The sequence below is a fragment of the Gossypium hirsutum genome, chromosome A07, assembly GCF_007990345.1.
Source record: "Gossypium hirsutum isolate 1008001.06 chromosome A07, Gossypium_hirsutum_v2.1, whole genome shotgun sequence".
Classification (NCBI taxonomy): Eukaryota; Viridiplantae; Streptophyta; class Magnoliopsida; order Malvales; family Malvaceae; genus Gossypium; species Gossypium hirsutum.
In genome coordinates, this window is record NC_053430.1 from 61,313,422 (window position 1) to 61,335,310 (window position 21,889).

A 21,889-nucleotide genomic window follows, 5' to 3' on the forward strand; every position below is an offset into this window, starting at 1 on the left:
ATACGGGTTAGGGGTGTTATAGCTGCTTTCATTTCCTACACTGTAGATGATCTTTTTCAATGTTTTAACCATATTTTTTAAATATGATACCTAAGCTATTAGAGATGTAATTGCATTAAGCTCCATTTCTCCTGTAACTCTTCTGCCAGTTCCAACTCTGATAGTGGGGTATTGATATTCGTTATTTGCTATCCTTTTCAGAATTTTATAAGCCTCGTTGTATGATTTATCGAGTAAAGTCCCATTAGAAGATGTGTGGACAACCATTCTTGTATGAGCATTCAATCCATTGTAAAACATTTCCATTTGCGTCCAATATTGGAAACCATGCATCGGGCATGTTTTCAATAGCTCCTTGAATCGCTCTCATGCTTCATATAATGTTTCATTCTTTGATTGTCTAAACGATGCAATGTTGTTCCTCAACTTGGCATTCATGTTAGGAGGATTATATCTTAGCAGAAACCTCTGACACAGTTCATTCCATGATGCCACCGTACCTGATAGCAATGCATTTAACCATGCTCTAGCACGATCTCACAATGAGGAAGGAATAACTTCAGTTGCAAGGCATCTTCAAGAACACCTTGCTGGCTGAATGAGTCGCAGACTTCCAGAAAAGGTCATAAGTGGAGTCGTGGATCTTCCATAGGCAAACCACTGAACTGCCCTATAGTTTGCAACATCTGAAATATAATTGGCTTTAATTCAAATTTTAAGCCTGAATGTGTGGCCTAACAATTCCTAGATTCAAATCATCTAAGATTGGTACTACATGTTCTTTGATGGGTCTATCTCTGTCATTTACAACTCGAGGAATACCAACATCCCTTCCATTCTAATGTAAAGGCTCTTTTCTAACCTGATCGTTTCTAATTCTTTCCATCTCTCGCAACTCCTTTCTCCTCTGCCTTAAGGTTCTCTCAATCTCTTTATCAAAATAGTACTTTGTATTATCCAGAATATTTCTATGCATGTATTAGCACAGATCAAATGTAACACCCCTAACTCGAATCCATCGCCGGAATAGGGTTACGAGTATTACCAAAGTTTACGGGTCAAGTAATAGACATTTCATAAATGTTTAGCATTCATATTATATTTCAATAAAATTTAATCATATAGTCCCTTACATGAGCCTTCGAGGCCCAAATCATGCGTTAGAATCATGTCAAGACTAAACCGAGTGCTCAGAGAATTTTTCACAAAATCTCAAAATTTTTCCTAGGTGTAGGGGACACACGCCCATATGGTCAGGCCGTGTGGCTCACACGGCCGGGGTCACGCCCGTGTCTCAGGCCGTGTAACTTTTTGACTTGGGTCATACGGTCAGGTCACATGCCCGTGTGCTAGGCCATGTGATCAATTTTGAGCATTCTGTTTTGACATTTTAAAGATGAAAGGGACACACGACCAGATCACACACCCATGTGCTAGGCCGTGTGTCACACACGACTGAGAGACACACTCGTGTCTTTGCCCGTGTGGACAAAAATAGACTACTTTCCAAGTCACATTTCTCACCCAATTTGTCTTCCCCTTACTCCAATACTTAAACATAATCACAAGCCATTTTAAAACAATTAATTCAAATCAAAACCGAGTCTTATGCATGACATATCATCACATACAACTAATGTGTTCTTAAACATCTCAAATAACACTTTACCATCATGTAATGAAATATAGAATCTTACTTAACTTATATATGCATATTTTACCAAATATGCCAAAATTAATTTTCAATATGCCAACATGATTTCTACCAACCAATCATTTAAGCACACAACAAACATGTTAAAGCCTCATTTATACATATCAATACATATTTATCACAAGCCATTCCAATGGCTAGTTATAACCCGAACATTTACATGCCAACATTGGCTAATTAACCTATACGTGCCATTATAACAATAATTAATTTACCATATATATATATATCAAGATGGGCCAATGGTTAGTGTGAGTGATCTTCGTCGATGCTTCCAATGTAACAGCCCAATTTAGACCCTAATTGGAACAGTAGTTTCGGGACCACGAATCCGAGTTAGAAAAATATTTTAAAGTTATTTTTTGTTTTTATTTTGTGTGAATTTATATCTGTGAAATTTTCGTGATTTAATTTTGTCGTTTAGGTATCCGATTAAATAAAATGACTTAATCGCGTGAAAGGGAAATTTGGTGGTCATTTCTAAAAGGAACCTAATTGTTAATGGCTTTCTAAATTGGAGTGTTTATGTTGTAAATATTCCATTAGAATATTTTTTGGATGATAATAGGCATATGTTATAATGGTTTTATATTAATTTTAAAAGGTTAAATTTGTAAAATAGTTAATAACTTATATATGTTATAATAAAACATATAATTAAATATTAATGTTCATATTCTTGTTTCATCCACTGAAATAACAAATAAATAAAAAAAAAGAAAAAGAAGCTACGGTATTCGGCACTTTGGAAGCTCAATCAAGGTTCATTTTTGCTCGGTTTTTGATAATTTTTACATTTTTGAGATCGTTGCTTTGAGTACTACAAAACCCATGCTTGAATTTTTGATTTTGCTGAATATTTTGAGCTATTCTATTGTTGAAAGCTTGTGACTTTTGTTGTTTGATGATGAAATATGAAAGATATGTTTTATATTAACATATTTTGTATTGGAATTTTTTATGATTTTGAGTAATTAGGCTTAAATTGCAAAAATAATAATTTGAGGGACTAAAATGTGAAATAAATGAATTATATGGGCTTGTATAGACATGGGTAATATTCGACCTAGCTTGGGTATGGAGAAATTTGGTGTATTTTGTGTTTTGTGCAATAGGGACTAAATTGTAAAAATTGTAAATGTTAGGGGTAAAATGGTAATTTTCCCATATGTTTTTTGTACTAAATTGAATGAAAATATGTTTGAATGAACTTAATTTGAATATGTTTAGATCAAGAACCAAAGAAATCAGATTTGGATCTGGGAAAAACGAAAGTCGTCGACTAGCTGCCCTGTTCTATTTTATAACGTTTGAGGTAAGTTTATGAGCAAATAGACGTGTTTAATTGTAGTTAAATGCTATATATATATGCTGTTATGAAAGGTATGAATTTATATTTGTTATGGCTTAATATGAAAAGGCTTGACTACTATATTTCCAAATTCGTTTTGACCAAGTTACGATGTCTGAAAACCCTGTATGAAACCTTAGGAATATTTAGGATACTATGTCATGACATAGGATTCTGATATATGTGTGCGAGTAAGACCATGGAATTGATATGTGATTCCGATATATGTGTGCAAGTAAAACCCTGTCTGGGACAGTGCATCGATTTGTGATTACATGTAAGACCACGTCTAGGACGTTGGCATTGTACGATATATATGTGATTATCCGAGTGTTCTATCCAATTTTGAATGGTTCATCGGGCATAGATGAGTTGAGATCAAATGTGTAAAACGAGCTAAATAGCCAGGTATTGAATTAGTTTGTTGTTACCTAAAATAAGGTAAGTGTATTCGGTCTTGAAACTATTATTGAAATGAGCCTTAAAATTTTGCATGTGTGATTACGTGTATTCGGTTACATAGTTTATATATGTATATGGAAGTATATTGTGACTCATGAGTTTGTGTGTTTGCATGTATGTGAATTAAGCTGATAATAATTTATTTGGCTTTGGAAATTAAATGGTAATATGATAATTTGGTGATATAAGCATTCAGTCATGATTTTGATTTTGGTGGATATGAACTTTATATGTTTGGATTTAAATGTGTTATAATATTATAAGTTGTCTTGGTTTAATTCAGTTGATAATGTTATAGAGTCGTTTATTTGCCTATGCCCTGTGTCTTTATTTATGTTTCTATCTTATAGATTTCTTGGATTCAAGTTACTATCTTGGGGATTGTCAGCAAAGTCTATCACACTATCCACAACTTCGGTATTTAAATCGTTGAACTTGAACTATGGCATGTATAGGTTGGAACATAGTTTTGAAATTTGGAATTTGGTTATGTATATAAAACCATGCGAAAATGGCTTACTAATTATGCTTAGACTTGGTTTTACGTGTGTTTAATTATAATGTTTAGTGAACTTGGTTTTGTTAATTCAATTACGCTTAATTGTGGGTTAAGTTCATTTTACTTAAAGTATTAAGTATTATGAATAGATGATGTTCTTGGTAGGTGTTTTACGCATTGAAATGGCTTAATTATTATGCTTGAGTTTGGTTTTGGTTAAATTATGGGTTGAGCTTATTTTAATTATCATGTTGTGTGCTATGGATGAGAGGCATTTATGATATGTGTTTTGAGTATTAAAATTGATTAATGACTTTGTAAGTGGTATGAATGTATTGGCCTTAATAAGTATATATATATTTATGGAATATTTGGATAATTTGAATGTGGTTAAATCTAAGATTAGATACTCATGTGAAGTTGATTTTTAATAATTAAGTTTAGTTGTTGGATATGTTTGATTATATGCTGAAAATAAAATAAGCTAGTTACTTGACTGGTAATCTGGTTCTTGATTGTATTAGTATGTTTTGGTTTATAATGTGGGAAAGACATATGCAGGTTCATAATCTATTGGATATATATATTTATAATGGTGTTGATCATGTATTTCGGTTATAAAATAAAAATGGATGTGTGTTATGTTTTATTACATAATGCTCTAGCAAATTAAAATATATATGTTATTTATATGAGATATGTATTTGGTTTATGATTATTGAGTGAAGTAAAAGAATATGTTTGACTATGCGGCTTCTTGGTTAACTGAAATTAATAAATATGAATAAGAAGGTTTCGGTTCCTAATGGTACATTATTTATAAGTTTTAGTTAGTTATTTGAGTAGTGTAATTATTTGAGTTGATGATATATATATAATTATTTATTATGGAATGTATCTTTTGTAGGTAAGTAAATGATATGCGGTTGCTTGTATAAGTATGTGCATGATTTGTATAAAAATAGATTTAATATTTAGTAATGAAGTTTTTAATGTATTATATGTTCTGTATATGTATAAATTGTTTTGATACATCTTGGATTATATTTTATTTGAACTGTGTTGTGAATGACATAATTAATTTAGTCTTAATATTTGATTAAATTATAAGCTTTGAGGCGATTAAAATTTTGATTTGTAATATATATAGTGCATGTTTATATGAACTGTAAAATGTTCAGTAATGCCTCTTAACCCTAATCTGACGACAGACACGGGTTAGGGGTGTTACATCCAATTCAATGAGCTTCTGAAGTTACTATATGACACGAGAAAAGAAAATAGAGTAAGCATGAAATGCTTAGTAAGTTCGTATAACATGGTAATAACTTACCATATATTTATATTCAAAAGAAACATGCAAGGCACTATCAACCAATTTGGTCACAGGCCCTAAACACATATCCTCATCATGTTAGCCAAGTAATCACATATAATAATCCTTAATCATGGATGAACAAAGTCATCAAGCATGATCCACATTTATGTAACAACCAATTCATGCATCATTATATCAGAAAATATAATTTCTATGTACTTCATGAACATACGGGTAATAGTTCGTTTCTAAGTCATACTATCATGTATATACATCAAGAAACGTGTATGGGCTCAATAATAACCAAATTCCCATATACATATACTATTCATATCCCTGTATTTCAAGTACATTTTCATAATATTTTGTCCCAATTTCAGATTATTTCATATCAGGATTTTACTCATTAAATCAATTAAAATATCAATGGAAACTCGGGAAAATACACTCAAAGTGTATAAATTTATAATCATAGATGAACATATTCATCAAACAAGTTTCATGTTCATATATCACCACCTTATACTTCCATATATCATGTGTCATCATTTTCATGAATTTCAGGCAGATACATGTTCTCGTGTCAGGATTTTGCCCGTTGAATTTATTTGAAATAGCGATGGATACACATGTAGTACACTTGAAGTGTACAAAACTGTAATCCGTCAATTCATATTCGGGGGTACCTATTAGGGCACAAAATCAGGGAGCACACTCTCGAGCCACATATCAGGATGCTCAGATGAGCCATGTAACAGGATGCTTATCCGGCTAAACAGGAAACTCATAAGAGTTTTAATCAGGGTGCTCATAGAGCTTAAAAGGTAACTCCAAAGAGTTAATATTAGGGAGCACCGGATAAGGTAACATGGAGTTCAAGCGAGCCATATCAGGAAGCTCATAAAAGTCTATATCAAGACGCTCATGTAGAGCTGTGTTTGTGTCCGCATTATATGCTGGATCACAACCGATCGAATCATGTAACAGGACACTCACAAAGAGCTGCGGTAGTGTGCAACACATGAAGAATCATTACCGATCATGATGCTCGCAGGAACTATATAACAGGATAATCGAGAAAGCTTTTAACAGGTTGCTCGTCCGAGCTATAATGTCCGCAACATATGTAGTACTATAGTCAGTACGAGAAATCTTGTATTTATCGAATTTCATTATTCAAATGGGATTTAATATTCTTCGGCATTATTAGACATGTAATTAATTTCATGTCAATAACATTTACATAATTCATACATAAAATATTCAATTCAATCATTTATCGGGATTTAACATTTATCGGGCTTTATTGGATATGTGATCATTTCATATGTTTATGAAATTATATAATTCACATAAACATACTCAATTCAAACATATAAATATACACAATTTAGTTACACGAACTTACCTCAATAAATGTTTGTGTACGTAAAATCTATTATTTCAATATTTTCTCTCTTTCTCGTTCTAACTCCAAATTTGGTCTATCCAGATCTAAATGAATGAATTTAACATCAATTCATGTTCATTTCAATTCAATTTACATAGGCAAAATTACCATTCTGCCCCTAAACTTTTAATTAATGATGATTTTGTCCCTAGGCTCGGAAAATGAAATTCATGTAATTTAATCCTTGTTCCAAGCCTAGCCGATTTTTATATGTGACATTTACAGCTCATATATTTCAGAAAATTCAGAATTTTTCCATGACTTTTACATATTTACAATTTAGTCCCTAAATTACATTTTCATCAAAATTTACTTTACAAAAGTTGTTTATCTATCAACAACCTTTTATTTTCTACCATAAATTTCAAAATTTCAGCATAATCATCCATGGAAAAACTTTGAAACTTTGATATCTTTACAAATGATCTCCAAAATAGCTAAATTAAGTTATTCTGATCTTGAAAATATAAAAATTACTAAAATGAGATTTGAATACTTACCTAATTTGGCCAAATAAGTTTTCTCTTTCTTCCTTTCTCCATGGCTAGGGTTTCCATATTTATTTGGGAAAGATGATGATAAAAAATGATGATATTGTGACACCCCAAAATTTACCCTAGTCGGGAAGTGGTTTCGAGACCGCTAAACCGCGTCATAAAAATAATTAGCTGTCATATTTGATGCTTATTATATGTATATATGCATGTGTGAAAATTCCATGTTTGAATTTTTTTAATTGAAGGTGAATTTTAGTAAATAGGAGCTATGTGAGAAAATCTGGAAATGTGATTGGTTAAATTACAAGGACCTATTAAAGCATGTGGTGAGAATAATGGCTTTGCATGTCAAATACCCCTTCTTTTATACATAGTGGCCGGCCATGATGGAGCATATATTAGAATAGGTGGTAAGTTTCCATGAAGTGGTCATTATTTTATGTAAAGGAAAGGAAATAATAAAAAGAAATACTAAGGATAATAAAAGAAGTAACAAAAAAAAGGGTCATTACCTTGTTCTTCTTAGCCGTACAAGAAGAAGCAAAAGGAGGGGGGGAGCAAAGGCATTCGGCCTTTTGAATGAAGAGGAGGTTAGTAAATTTTGTTAATTTTTCTTTTGAAATAATAGTTGTTTGGGTTAATCATCACGTTTTTCTTACCTAGCCATACTAAAATTTCGAATTTAGAGTGTTGGATGGAGCTTTCGGTTATGGTATGTGTGAGAAGAACTTGATTTTTTCTTACCTTTAAGTTTTGATGGATAAAGAAACAAAAGGTTGTTGATGAAAGAAATTAATGTGTTAAGAGATTATATGAAACTTATTCATGTTTATATATGTTATATGCATTGAAAATGGTTGATGATTTTGGAGGTGATTAGCTTGAATCGGCCATGGTATATCCATAAACACGATCTATGCTTGTTATGTTACTCATGGTTAAAACGATTCGGCTATGACTCTTGTAAAAAAAAAAGTAAAAATAGACATGTGAATTTAAAAGATGGTATGAACAAATGTGGAGTTTTGCTAGTTTAAGAGTATTCGGCCAAGTGTTCATGTGGTGGAAATTAAGTGTTAAATGGAATGAAAATGATGTTATATGGGGGTATGTATATTCGGCCATATGAGTGAATACATAGATGATGTTAAATTTGATTATGTATAATGGGCCATATAGAGTACACATGGTGATATTAACCTTAATTCTTTATAATTGATCAATTGGATGATGTTGGTTTATATGGTCGAATTTGAATTATGAATATGTACCTTGAAATAGAATGTTGCCGTATGCTTCTTTTGATATGAAACTATTAATGTTACGGGATATAAATAACTAGCAAGGTAATTAAACTAGTTGATTTATTTATTTAAGCTCGAGAACCTAAAGGAGAGGCGTCCAGCAAGGGGAAATCGAAGGTCATCGAGTAGCCGACTCGGAATTATTTTACCCAACATAAAGTAAGTCATTAAGCATATACTTGGCATTAATTCAAATGGTCATAACATCTATGTAATGATGCCGAATGGAATGAATAAATATATATATATACATGTATGTATGTGATGATGAAATTGTTGAATGAAAAGAAAAGAGGTGAGATGTGTTGAGTTGTTGATCTCGGCACTAAATGTGCGGGTATAACCATTTATGACCATGAGATTGGCGCTAAGTGTGCGGGTTTAAATTGTACAGCACTAAGTGTGCGAGTTGGAATATGTAGCACTAAGTGTGCGAATTGACTATGTTGCACTAAGTGTGCGAATTGACTATGTAGCACTAAGTGTGCGAGTTTGATTATGTAGCACTAAGTGTGCGAGTTGACTATATAGCACTGAGTGTTCGGACTTAATATACATCCTTGAATCATTATGGACACTATGTGTGCGACACTATCGAGTCGATCATGGACAGCGGATCGGGTAAGTGTCTTGAGTTCATGGCTAATAGGTGCTATGTCTATACTTGGTGTTGAGCTTGGTAAGTTTGAACCTATGTGACAAATATACTTGAAGTCACGTACATAAAATTTATCGTAGAATGGGTGAAAAGCCGTTTAGTTGTATGTTTGTAACGAAAATAAAATGATTTATGAAAATGCCTCGAATATCCTATTGATGAGTATGTGGATTGTGAATGCATAAATTGGTATGAAATTGAAACGATAGGTTGGAGGAACTATGGTATGGTTCGGAATGGATGGAGTAATTAGCCTCGTTCCATTTTGTTTTCTCTTGTGATAATGTTATTGATGGATGGTAGTGCATAGCTTATGACTTACTGAGTTATAAACTCACTCGGTGTTTCCTTGTCACCTATTCTAGGTTTCTTGGACACATCTCTTTTTGCGTGGTCGGGCCGTCATCGAAGTCATCACACCGGATAGCAAGTTTTGGTACTTCCTTCTTAGTCGACTTAGGAGAACATTTCGGCATGTATAGGCTATTATGTTGTGTTTGAACTTGGGTATGTAAACTTTTAGCCATGCGAAAATGGCATAAATGTTCGGTTGGGTTTGGATTCATACGTTAGGTCGCAAATCTTGATAATTCGACCTTTTTATGCCATACGTCATGGTTGATTATTTTGGTGTTAAAATTCATGATATGGCAATAGTGTAGTAGGGGAAAGTTTGACAATGATTAGCCTTTGGCATGGTTAGTCATGATCATAATTTGAGATATGCATGATGAAGTATTAGTTAGATCAAGGAGTAAACACGAAGTGGGCATAGTTGCTTTCGTAACAGATGCTGGCAGCAGCAGTGACATGAGATTGAAAAATCACTAAAAATAGTAGGAATGGAATTGATTGATGAATAAATTATGTAATCGAAGCTCGATGAGTATATTTTCATATAGAAGTAACAAAAGGATCATATGGACAGTATGTTAAGAGATAATCAGGTTCTTGTGGGACAGGGCCAGGACGGTTTCTGGATTCCCTGCTCCGACTTTGGAAATTCATTATAAATTAACCAGAGATAATTAGGAGTCATGCTATATATGTATAGATTCCTCTCTGAGTCTAGTTTCTATAGAAACAAACGGCATCAGCATTGAAGTTCTGTACAGGGAGATATCCAGGTCGTAACGCGCAAAGGTCAGTGTAGTCGACCCCAGTAACTTGGGAGAATTTGACTAATAAAATGTACTAATTGGCCCAACCAAAAATTCCAGAAAAAAATATGTAGATGGGAATATGAGTCTAGTTTCAGGGAAAAATCACGAAACTGATTTTCGAGTTGTGAAACTCAAGATATGATTTTTAAAGCGACAAGTACGCAGATTAGGCAGTGTCTGGAAAATATCTTTATAAGGGGTTATAGTCTGTTAACACCTCGTGTTCGACCCCGGTGTCGGTCTCGGGTTCGGGGTGTTACAGATATTTTCTTTATTTTATTATTTATCATCTTTCCAATTTTGTCCTTTTCTTTATTTTATTTTCCATGGATGATTCATCATCTTTAACAACTAAGTATTTTTAATGGTCTATTTGCCACATAAGGACCTCAAATTTTGAATTCCATAGTTATTAATCCCTTTAGTTATTAGAACTCAACTTTTTCACTTTGTGCAATTTGGTCCTTTATTAAATTAAACATGAAATCGATAAAATTTCTTTACGAAATTTTTATATGACATTATTATCATACTGTAGATAATAAAATAATATAAAAATAATTTCTTTTTCGGAATCAAATTTGTGGTCCCAAAACCACTGTTCTGATTTTACCGAAAACGGGCTGTTACATCGAAAAAAGAAAAATCAAAACAACTAATTAAACTAAACTAGCAGAAATTAAACAGATAATAACAAACAAGTTTTCACAAATGTTGGCGATCCCCGACAACGATGCCAAAAACTTGTTGCGTGAAAATTTGTATTGCAAATGTGCAAGTGTACATGTCGATTTAAGTAATATAATGATGAGTGAGTATCATCTCCACAAGGATCGAAAATTGATTACCATTTGTAACGCCCCAATTTTCGGGAATTCTGTAAAAGTTGTAAAATTTAAAATTCTGTGTTCTGTTTGTTATGTGTAGGATTAATCATGTTGGTGGGCCTCTAGAAGGCCCAAGCTTAGGATAAAACCTGGTAGTTTTAATTAAATTTAATTCTATAAGAGAAAGGGGTTCTGATAAATTGGGCTTTTAGGAATTATTTGTGAAAAATGGATCATAAGGAAGCAAGTGGTAAAGTGGCATGTGACGCCACTGGGAAGGATGTGGTGGTGTGTGGAAGCTTGGGGAGGACCCAGGTTCAAGTCACAATGACAGCAAATTAAGTGATTAATTTTTATGTACAGGAAAGGGAAGTAATGGAATTGAAATAAAAGTCTGTCAGGAAGAGTTTAAGAGGGTAAGGGGATTCAATAAGGATAGAGATAAGGGAGGAAATCTAGGAGCTGATTGGGGTGAGCTGTGTTGGCTGAATTTTGGACTCTTGAGGAGCAAGAGGTGGCCAGCCAAGGGTTTCTTTAGTGGGTAAATTCGGCTAGGTTAAAGTGCCAGTATAAATTCGGCAATAGGGAGGGAGTTGTGCCGTTTGCTGCTTTTCTCACCTTCTCCCTTTAGCCATTTTTGCTTTCTTCTTATTCTCTTTCTCCATAGCCGAACCTTTCAAACCTCTTGTCCATCTCCACCCTACTCTACATCACTTTCCTCCATTAATTTTCTTAGACTAAAGCCGAACCTCAAATCTCAAAATCTCGAAAGCTATATTCTTGTGCCGTTTCTCCAAAGCCATATTCCTCAATATGTTTTCCTTTTTGACCAACATTCCTCTCCTATAAACCCCTAGCATCTGTCGACAACATTACCCAGGGTTATAGCCTCAAATCATTATTTTCTATATCACCTAGAAAAGCCGAAACTACTATAGAGTTAGGGACTTGTAGCCGTAACTTCAAAGCTTCTAGATTCAAGTTTTACCGTCGTTTAAAGGTTGAATCTGCATCAGATCTACATGGAAAGCAGGAAGGAATAAGTGGTAAGTGCTCATCACTGCAAATCTAGTCTTATTTTTCAAGTTAGGAAAAAGCCGAAGTCCCTAAAATCTAGGGAGGCTATCGATTTGGGCATAGGGCATAAAGGGTCTTTAACCGATGATTTATTTTGATGATTAGTGTCTTCTCAAGGGTTGGATCGAAGGCTTGGATCTTTGGAGCGATCAGACTTGGATCTAGCCATCGGATTTCGGCAAGAAGGTAAAGTTTTAAAGGCTTTTAGGGACAGAGTCGAATATGGGTAAGTAATTATGGAGATTAGTGTTGTGATTTGCAATCTTAGAATTGTAGCAACGTAATTGTAGGCAGTTCGTACGTGGATCTTGTCAACAAGTCGTCACAAATCAGGTGTGTAACTGACACCCTTTCATAGGCTAGATCGGCAAAAGCCGAAAAGCCGAAATACTGAAAAACTGGTATTTTGGGCGCTTGCGAGTGTGCGAATACTCGTGAGACGTATGGGTAATTATTACTGGTAATCGGAAGTGATAAACTGCAGTACGCATGATTTCGTGCATTTTGATATTTTGGGCTTAATGGGCCAAAACTAGGTTAATGGGCCCGTTGGCCCAATTCGGTAAGAACGCTCGGTAAGTGTTTCTGGCTAAACGTAATAGCTACGATATGCATGAAAACCTTAGAAATAGTTAGATTTACTAGAATACCCCTATGTATGCAAAATTACCATTATACCCCTATGTATGCTAAATGACCTTTATACCCCTAGGGTTAATTTTATCTGAAAAGCATGATGAATTAAATCTGTATGATGCATGCCATGAATGTATATCTGTTGCATGGGGACATGGGTTATATTATGGAGGAAGCGTCCTGGTGGCCCTGCCACAAATTATCTGTTCTGGTGGCCCTGCCACAAATTATCTGTTCTGGTGGCACTGCCACAAAATATCTGTATTTGGTGACTCTGTCACATTTTCTGTATCTGGCAGCCATGGTGCATATTTCTGTGGCGTGTAGCGGTTGGGTGGGTCGAGTAGTCTCCCCACATGGTGAAAGGATGGTATGGGGGTGTATGTGGTTGGATATGGTTGGGTTTCTGCATAAGCATGATATATCTGTTCTGGTCTGTTCTGGGCCTACGGGCTTTATTCTGATATCTGTTCTGGGCTGAGGCCAACTTATTCTGTCTCTGTGGTTTGAACTGATTTAGGCTATGGTTGGGTTGAATTACACACTGAGTTTTCCAAAACTCACCCCTTATTTTCATCCTCGCAAGTAATCCTGAACCATAGTGGGCTTGGAGCTGTGAGGGATTTGGACTAGCCACATGTTTCTACAAACCTGGTTTCTTTCTGGTGAACTGGACGTCCTTTTAATGTCATCTATGGTTTTGGGTTTTAAGTGTAATAAGGCCTTTTAATTATTTTTATGGTTTTAATTACTTTTATTATTTTATTTTACTATGATGAAGAAAACTATGATGACTAAGGAAAATGGGTTAGCTTTAGGACGCGTTTTCAAAAACATTAAGGGATTTCAAAATAACACGATTACAAGTAAGACTTCCGCTAAGCAAACATTTCCAAACTTAATCATTTTCTTAAGATAGACATAACCAGACAGCTTTCTCAAAATTATACGAGTCGTTAAGGTGTGGCAATGGTGGTGTGCATGTCTAGGATTGGATCCGAAGGGAGCTTGGTACTTAAGCAGTCCGATGGACTTACCTCCTCTTCTTCCTGGTTTCCTACCTGGTGTACAGCTTCTATTCACCTTAACCTGCTTTAAAAAGTATCTTTTACAACCCCAACTAAGTTTTCCAAACTAAGTAAAACGGAACGTTTTGAACGCATCGATGTGGCGCACCGGATCCGGTTATAACATCTAGGCCGGGTTTGGGGTGTTACATTTAGTGGTATCAGAGCCAAGTTGTAACAACTCGGCTGTGGAATGGGTTTACAAAAACGAAGATTTTCAAAAAAAAATCAGTTTTTAAATCTGGACTTCTGAAGGTGGCATTCCGAATCTCCAGCCCAAGCCTGTAAGTATTCTAAATTTTTCTGAATATATTCTGAATTATCTGTCTGTACTGAAACTTTACTAGAATACTCTAGATAGGATGCTACTGAAACCCTAGAAAAGCTTGCTAAAAGACTGAAACTGTAGTTAGACGTTGATTCTACGAAAACCATCTCTGAATTACTATTTGAATCATAAAACATCTGTAATAATCACTGGAATGCTAAAATTAATGCATAAAATTCGTAATCAGATTATACGATATGAGTACGCGAGTAGCTCGAGGTAGAGGCCGTGGACGAGGCCGAGGAAGAGCTCGAGCGCGATCTTCGTCTTCAGGACATATGCTAGCGGAAGAAGCACCGGTACCTTCGGCAACGGAAGTGGAATCTCATGATCATGGTGCCGGGGATGACGCCCTGTCGCAGGCAATGCTTCAAGTTCTGGAAAGGGTTGCCGGGGCAAGTTCGGGCAACGGAATTCGAGGGTCGATTTCTGAACGACTCCGGGCTAATGGAGCGGAGATCTTTAGGGGTGTATCTGGTGTAGCCCTGAATGTGGCGGAATATTGGTTGGAGGCCACGGAACGAATTATGGATGACTTGGACTGTTCTGTGGAGCAGAAGCTGAAGGGGGCTGTATCGTTGCTGCGAGATGAGGCTTATTAGTGGTGGCTCACCGTGAGGGATGGAACCCCAGCTGATAGGGTTACTTGGGAGCTGTTTAAGACAGCCTTTAAAGGAAAGTACGTCGGGGCAAGTTATGTGGACGCCCGTAGGAAAGAATTCCTGAATCTGGTCCAAGGAGGCAAAAATGTTGCTGAGTACGAGGCTGAATTTCTGAGGCTGAGTAGGTATGCTGTGGGAATAGTTGCTATGGAGTATGAGCGTAGCGTTCGCTTTGAGGATGGACTCAGAGATGACCTTAAGGTGCTGATTGCTCCGCAGAGGGAGCGTGACTTCGCGGTTCTAGTGGAAAAAGCTAAGATCGCTGAGGAGGTAAAGCGTACTGAGAGGCAGAACCGTGAGAAAGATCAGAACCGTTTTAGGAGGGATTCTGAACCTTTGGGTGGAGCAAACAAGAATGCCAAAAGGGCGAGAGTGGAGGAGCCAGTTCGAGCTGTTCTGATGAATGTGGTTAGACCGCCAATCTGTGGGGATTGTGGTAAGGTACACCTGGGTGAGTGTAGGAAACGTTCTAGTGCTTGTTTCCGATGCGGATCTATGGAGCACAGAGTTAAGGACTGTCCACAGAGAGCTGATCAGGCTCAGGTTGCTGTACAGAGGGTTGTTCAACCCATGAGAGGTGGACCACAACCACCGAGAGGACGTGGACAAGGTAGGGACGGAAATGGGAATGGAAATGGTCAAGGTCGAGGAGCGCCTGGCAGGGGAGCCGGAAATGCTGAGGTTCGACAACCAGCATTGGTGTATGCAGCTCGTCGTAGAGAGGAGGGCGACGCACCTGATGTCATAACTGGTACGTTCTTAGTTTCTAATATGCCGTATACTGCCTTGGTGGATATTGGATCTACTCATTATTATGTTGCGTGTGCCATATCTGGGTCTTTGGAAGTGCATTCTGAGAAGATAGTGAGTGGGGTATCTGTGCTAAGTCCCTTGGGTCAATCGGTTAGGGTAAACAAGCTGTATAAGGATGTACCCTTAGAAACTCAAGGTAGGATCTTTCCTGGCGATCTAATGGAGTTGCCGTTTGGAGAGTTTGATCTCATTCTGGGAATGGACTGGGTTGTTAAGCATAAGGCGACTCTGGATTGTGCTGTTAAGCGAATGGTGCTAAGGACCACGGAAGGGGATGAGGTTATGGTGATAGGTGAGCGAAGGGACTATTTGTCTAATGTAATATCGGCATTGAGGGCAGAAAAGTGGATTCGAAAAGGGTGTGAGGCCTATTTGGCATTTGTAAGTCAAACAGATGTAGAGGGGCTGACAGTGGATAAGGTTAGAACTGTAAAAGAGTTCCAAGATGTCTTTCTGGAGGGGCTTCTGGGATTGCCTCCAAATCGGGAAGTCGAATTTGGAATCGACCTGTTGCCTGGGACAGCACCAGTGTCCATTGCACCATATAGGATGGCACCAAAGGAGTTGGTAGAGTTAAAGGCGCAAATTCAAGAATTGTTGGATAGGGGCTTTATTAGGCCAAGTGTGTCTCCATGGGGAGCACCGGTGCTATTCGTGAAGAAGAAGGATGGGACGATGCGCATGTGCATTGACTATCGCCAGTTGAACAAACTGACGATTAAGAATAAGTACCCTCTGCCAAGGATTGACGATCTGTTCGACCAGCTTAAAGGAGCTTCTATATTTTCCAAGATCGATCTTCGATCTGGGTATCATCAGTTAAGGGTCAAGGAGGCAGATATTCATAAGACAGCATTCAGGACTCGTTATGGTCATTATGAGTTTCTGGTTATGCCATTTGGACTAACAAATGCTCCTGCAGCGTTTATGGATCTGATGAATCGTGTGTTCCAACCATTTCTGGATCGGTTCATGGTCGTCTTTATTGACGATATTCTGGTATATTCTGAGACCGAAGCAAAACATGATGAGCATCTCCGCACTGTGTTACAAGTGTTAAGGGAGAAAGAACTTTATGCGAAGTTCAGCAAGTGTGAGTTCTAGTTGAGGGAGGTAACCTTTTTGGGGCATGTGGTCTCTGCAGAGGGGATTAGAGTGGATCCTTGAAAGATTAAAGCAATTTTGGAATGGAAGCCACCTAGGTCGGTTTCAGAAATTCGAAGTTTCCTTGGATTGGCAGGTTACTACAGAAGGTTTGTGGAAGGTTTTTCTGTGATGGCAGCACCTCTCACAAAACTTATAAGGAAAGGAGTACCATTTGTTTGGACGGAGAAGCAGCAAGAAGCTTTTGAGAGGTTGAAGAAAGTTCTGACTGAAGCACCTGTGTTAATTCAACCAGAGTCTGGAAAATATTTTACTGTGTACAGTGATGCATCACACGTAGGTTTGGGTTGTGCGTTGATGCAAGAGGGTAAGGTGGTTGCTTATGCGTCTCGACAACTTAAGCCTCACAAAGGGAACTATCCTACTCATGATTTGGAGTTAGCAGTAGTGATCTTTGCGCTTAAAATCTGGAGACACTACTTGTATGGGGAAAGGTGTATTATATACACAGATCATAAGAGTCTCAAGTATTTGCTGACTCAGAAGGAACTAAACCTTAGGCAAAGGAGATGGATTGAGTTGCTTAAGGATTATGATTGTTCAATCGAATATCACCCAGGCAAGGCTAATGTGGTGGCCGATGCTCTAAGTCGTAGAGCTGTATTTGATCTGAGAGCAATGTTTGCTCATCTAAGTCTGTTTGACGATGGAAGTCTGTTGGCTGAATTGCAAGTAAGGCCAACCTGGGTGGATCAGATTAAAGAGAAGCAGTTGAAAGATGAGTCTTTGGTCCCTCGTTTTCAACAAGTTAAGGAAGGGGAGACTTCTGAGTTTGGGATAAATGATGAAGGGGTTCTGTGTTTCTGAGGAAGAATTTGTGTTCCGAAGGACTCTGACTTGAGACAGTCAATTTTGAAGGAAGCTCATGGGGGACTTTGTGCCACGCATCTTGGAGAGAATAAGTTGTACCATGACTTGCGAGAACTGTATTGGTGGCCTGGACTTAAGCGAGAGGTAACTGAATTTGTGGGGAAATGTCTGACATGCCAGCAGGTGAAAGTTGAGCATCAGTTACCTTCTGGATTATTGTAGCCAGTAAAAATACCACTTTGGAAGTGGGAGAGGGTAACCATGGACTTTGTGAGTGGGCTACCCTTGTCACCATCGAAGAAAGACTCGATATGGGTGATTGTGGATAGGTTGACCAAGTCGGCTCATTTTATACCTGTTCGAACAGACTTTTCTCTTCAGAAGTTAGCCAAGTTGTATGTGGCAGAGATTGTGCGACTGCATGGAGTTCCGATTTCGATTATCTCTGATCGGGATCCTAGATTCACATCTCAGTTTTGGAAAAAGTTGCATGAGGCGTTGGGAACGCGATTGAACTTTAGTACGGCTTTCCATCCCCAAACTGATGGTCAATCGAAAAGAGTTATTCAGATTCTGTAAGACATGTTGAGGGGATGTGTTATTGATTTCCGAGGTAGTTGGGAGGATTACTTGCCTTTGGCAGAGTTTGCATACAGCAATAGTTATCAGTCGAGTATTCGAATGGCACCTTATGAAGCACTGTATGGGCGAAGGTGTCGAACACCTAGTTGTTGGACTGAACTGGGGGAGCGACAAGTTCTCGGACCTGAGTTGGTGGCAGATACTGAGGATAAGGTCAAGTTAATTAGAGATTAGTTAAAGGAAGCGTCTGATAGGCAAAAGTCGTATGCAGATCTGAAGCGTAAGGAGATTGAATACTCAGTGGGCGATATGGTCTTCTTGAAGGTTTCACCTTGGAAGAAGATACTAAGGTTTGGCAAGAAGGGCAAGTTGAGTCCGCGGTTCATTGGGCCTTATCGGGTTTTGAAGCGGGTAGGCCCAGTGGCTTATCAGTTGGAATTTCCTCCAGAGCTAGACAGGATTCACGATGTTTTTCACGTCTCCATCTTAAGGCGTTATCGTTCTGACCCTACTCATGTCGTGCCGGTTGTAGAAATTGAGGTGCGAACTGATTTGACCTTTGAGGAGGAGCCTGTACAAATATTGGATCGAGACGTTAAGGTTCTGAGGAGGAAATCGGTACCATTAGTTAAAGTGCTTTGGCGTAACCATGGCAGAGAAGAAGCTACTTGGGAGCCAGAGGAGGCAATGCAACAACAATACCCTCATCTGTTCGGATCAAGTAAATTTCGAGGACGAAATTTCTTTAAGGAGGGTAGAGTTGTAACGCCCCAATTTTCGAGAATTCTGTAAAAGTTGTAAAATTTAAAATTCTGTGTTCTATTTGTTATGTGTAGGATTAATCATGTTGGTGGGCCTCTAGAAGGCCCAATCTTAGGATAAAACCCTGTAGTTTTAATTAAATTTAATTCTATAAGAGAAAGGGGTTCTGATAAATTGGGCTTTTAGGAATTATTTGTGAAAAATGGATCACAAGGAAGCAAGTGGTAAAGTGGCATGTGACGCCACTGGGAAGGATGTGGTGGCGTGTGGAAGCTTGGGGAGGACCCAGGTTGAAGTCACAATGACAGCAAATTAAGTGATTAATTTTTATGTACAGGAAAGGGAAGTAGTGGAACTGAAATAAAAGTCTGTCAGGAAGAGTTTAAGAGGGTAAGGGGATTGAATAAGGATAGAGATAAGGGAGGAAATCTAGGAGCTGATTGGGGTGAGCTGTGTTGGCCGAATTTTGGACTCTTGAGGAGCAAGAGGTGGCCGACCAAGGGTTTCTTTAGGGGGTAAATTCGGCTAGGTTAAAGTGCCAGTATAAATTCGGCAATAGGGAGGGAGTTGTGCCGTTTGCTGCTTTTCTCACCTTCTCCCTTTAGCCATTTTTGCTTTCTTCTTATTCTCTTTCTCCATAGCCAAACCTTTCAAACCTCTTGTCCATCTCCACCTTACTCTACATCACTTTCCTCCATTAATTTTCTTAGACTAAAGCCGAACCTCAAATCTTAAAATCCCGAAAGCTATATTCTTGTGCCGTTTTTCCAAAGCCATATTCCTCAATATGTTTTCCTTTTTAACCAGCATTCCTCTCCTCTAAACCCCTAGCATCTGTCGACAACATTACCCAGGGTTATAGCCTCAAATCATTATTTTCTATATCACCTAGAAAAGCCGAAACTACTATAGAGTTAGGGACTTGTAGCCGTAACTTCAAAGCTTCTAGATTCAAGTTTTAACGTCATTTAAAGGTTGAATCTGCATCAGATCTACGTGGAAAGCAGGAAGGAATAAGTGGTAAGTGCTCATCACTCCAAATCTAGTCTTATTTTTCAAGTTAGGAAAAAGCCGAAGTCCCTAAAATCTAGGGAGGTTATCGATTTGGGCATAGGGCATAAAGGGTCTTTAACCGATTATTTATTTTGATGATTAGTGTCTTCTCAAGGGTTGGATCAAAGGCTTGGATCTTTGGAGCGATCAGACTTGGATCTAGCCATCGGATTTCGGCAAGAAGGTAAAGTTTTAAAGGCTTTTAGGGACAGAGTCGATTATGGGTAAGTAATTATGGAGATTAGTGTTGTGATTTGCAATCTAAGAATTGTAGCAACGTAATTGTAGGCAGTTCGTGCGTGGATCTTGTCAGCAAGTTGTCACAAATCAGGTGTGTAACTGACACCCTTTCATAGGCTAGATCGGCAAAAGCCGAAAAGCCGAAATACCGAAAAAATGGTATTTTGGGCGCTTGCGAGTGTGCGAATGCTCATGAGACGTATGGGTAATTATTACTGGTAATCGGAAGTGATAAAACTGCAGTACGCGCGATTTCGTGCGTTTTGATATTTTGGGCTTAATGGGCCAAAACTGGGTTAATGGGCCAACGGGCCCAATTCGGTAAGAATGCTCGGTAAGTGTTTCTGGCTAAACGTAATAGCTACGATTTGCATGAAAACCTTAGAAATAGTTAGATTTACTAGAATACCCCTATGTATGCAAAATTACCATTATACCCCTATGTATGCTAAATGACCTTTATACCCTTAGGGTTAATTTTGTCTGAAAAGCATGATGAATTAAATCTGTATGATGCATGCCATGAATGTATATCTGTTGCATGGGGACATGGGTTATATTATGGAGGAAGCGTCCTGGTGGCCCTGCCACAAATTATCTGTTCTGGTGGCCCTGCCACAAATTATCTGTTCTGGTGGCACTGCCACAAAATATCTGTATTTGGTGACTCTGTCACATTTTCTATATCTGGGAGCCATGCTGCATATTTCTGTGGCGTGTAGCGGTTGGGTGGGTCGAGTAGTCTCCCCACATGGTGAAAGGATGGTATGAGGGTGTATGTGGTTGGATATGGTTGGGTTTCTGCATAAGCATGATATATCTGTTCTGGTCTGTTCTGGGCCTACGGGCTTTATTCTGATATCTGTTCTGGGCTGAGGCCAACTTATTCTGTCTCAGTGGTTTGAACTGATTTAGGCTATGGTTGGGTTGAATTACACACTGAGTTTTCCAAAACTCACCCCTTATTTTCATCCTCGCAGGTAATCCTCAACCATAGTGGGCTTGGAGCTGTGAGGGATTTGGACTGGCCACATGTTTCTACGAACCTGGTTTCTTTCTGGTGAACTGGACGTCCTTTTAATTTCATCTATGGTTTTGGGTTTTAAGTGTAATAAGGCCTTTTAATTATTTTTATGGTTTTAATTACTTTTATTATTTTATTTTACTATGATGAAAAAAACTATGATGACTAAGGAAAATGGGTTAGCTTTAGGATGCATTTTCAAAAACATTAAGAGATTTCAAAATAACACGATTACAAGTAAGACTTCCGCTAAGAAAACGTTTCCAAACTTAATCATTTTCTGAAGATAGACATAACCAGGCGGTTTGCTCAAAATTATACGAGTCGTTAAGGTGTGGCAATGGTGGTGTGCATGTCTAGGATTGGATCCGAAGGGAGCTTGGTACTTAAGCAGTCCGACGGACTCATCTCCTCTTCTTCCTGGTTTC

At 37.7% G+C, this 21,889-nt stretch overlaps 1 non-coding gene across 1 annotated transcript; it reads left to right on the forward strand.

Annotated features, from left to right (window-relative positions):
* Positions 1–322: 322 nt before the first annotated feature.
* Positions 323–429, forward strand: LOC121204278 (small nucleolar RNA R71). The gene has a single exon (XR_005899206.1). It is a non-coding gene; the product is annotated as a small nucleolar RNA R71 (small nucleolar RNA).
* The last annotated feature ends 21,460 nt before the right edge of the window (positions 430–21,889 follow it).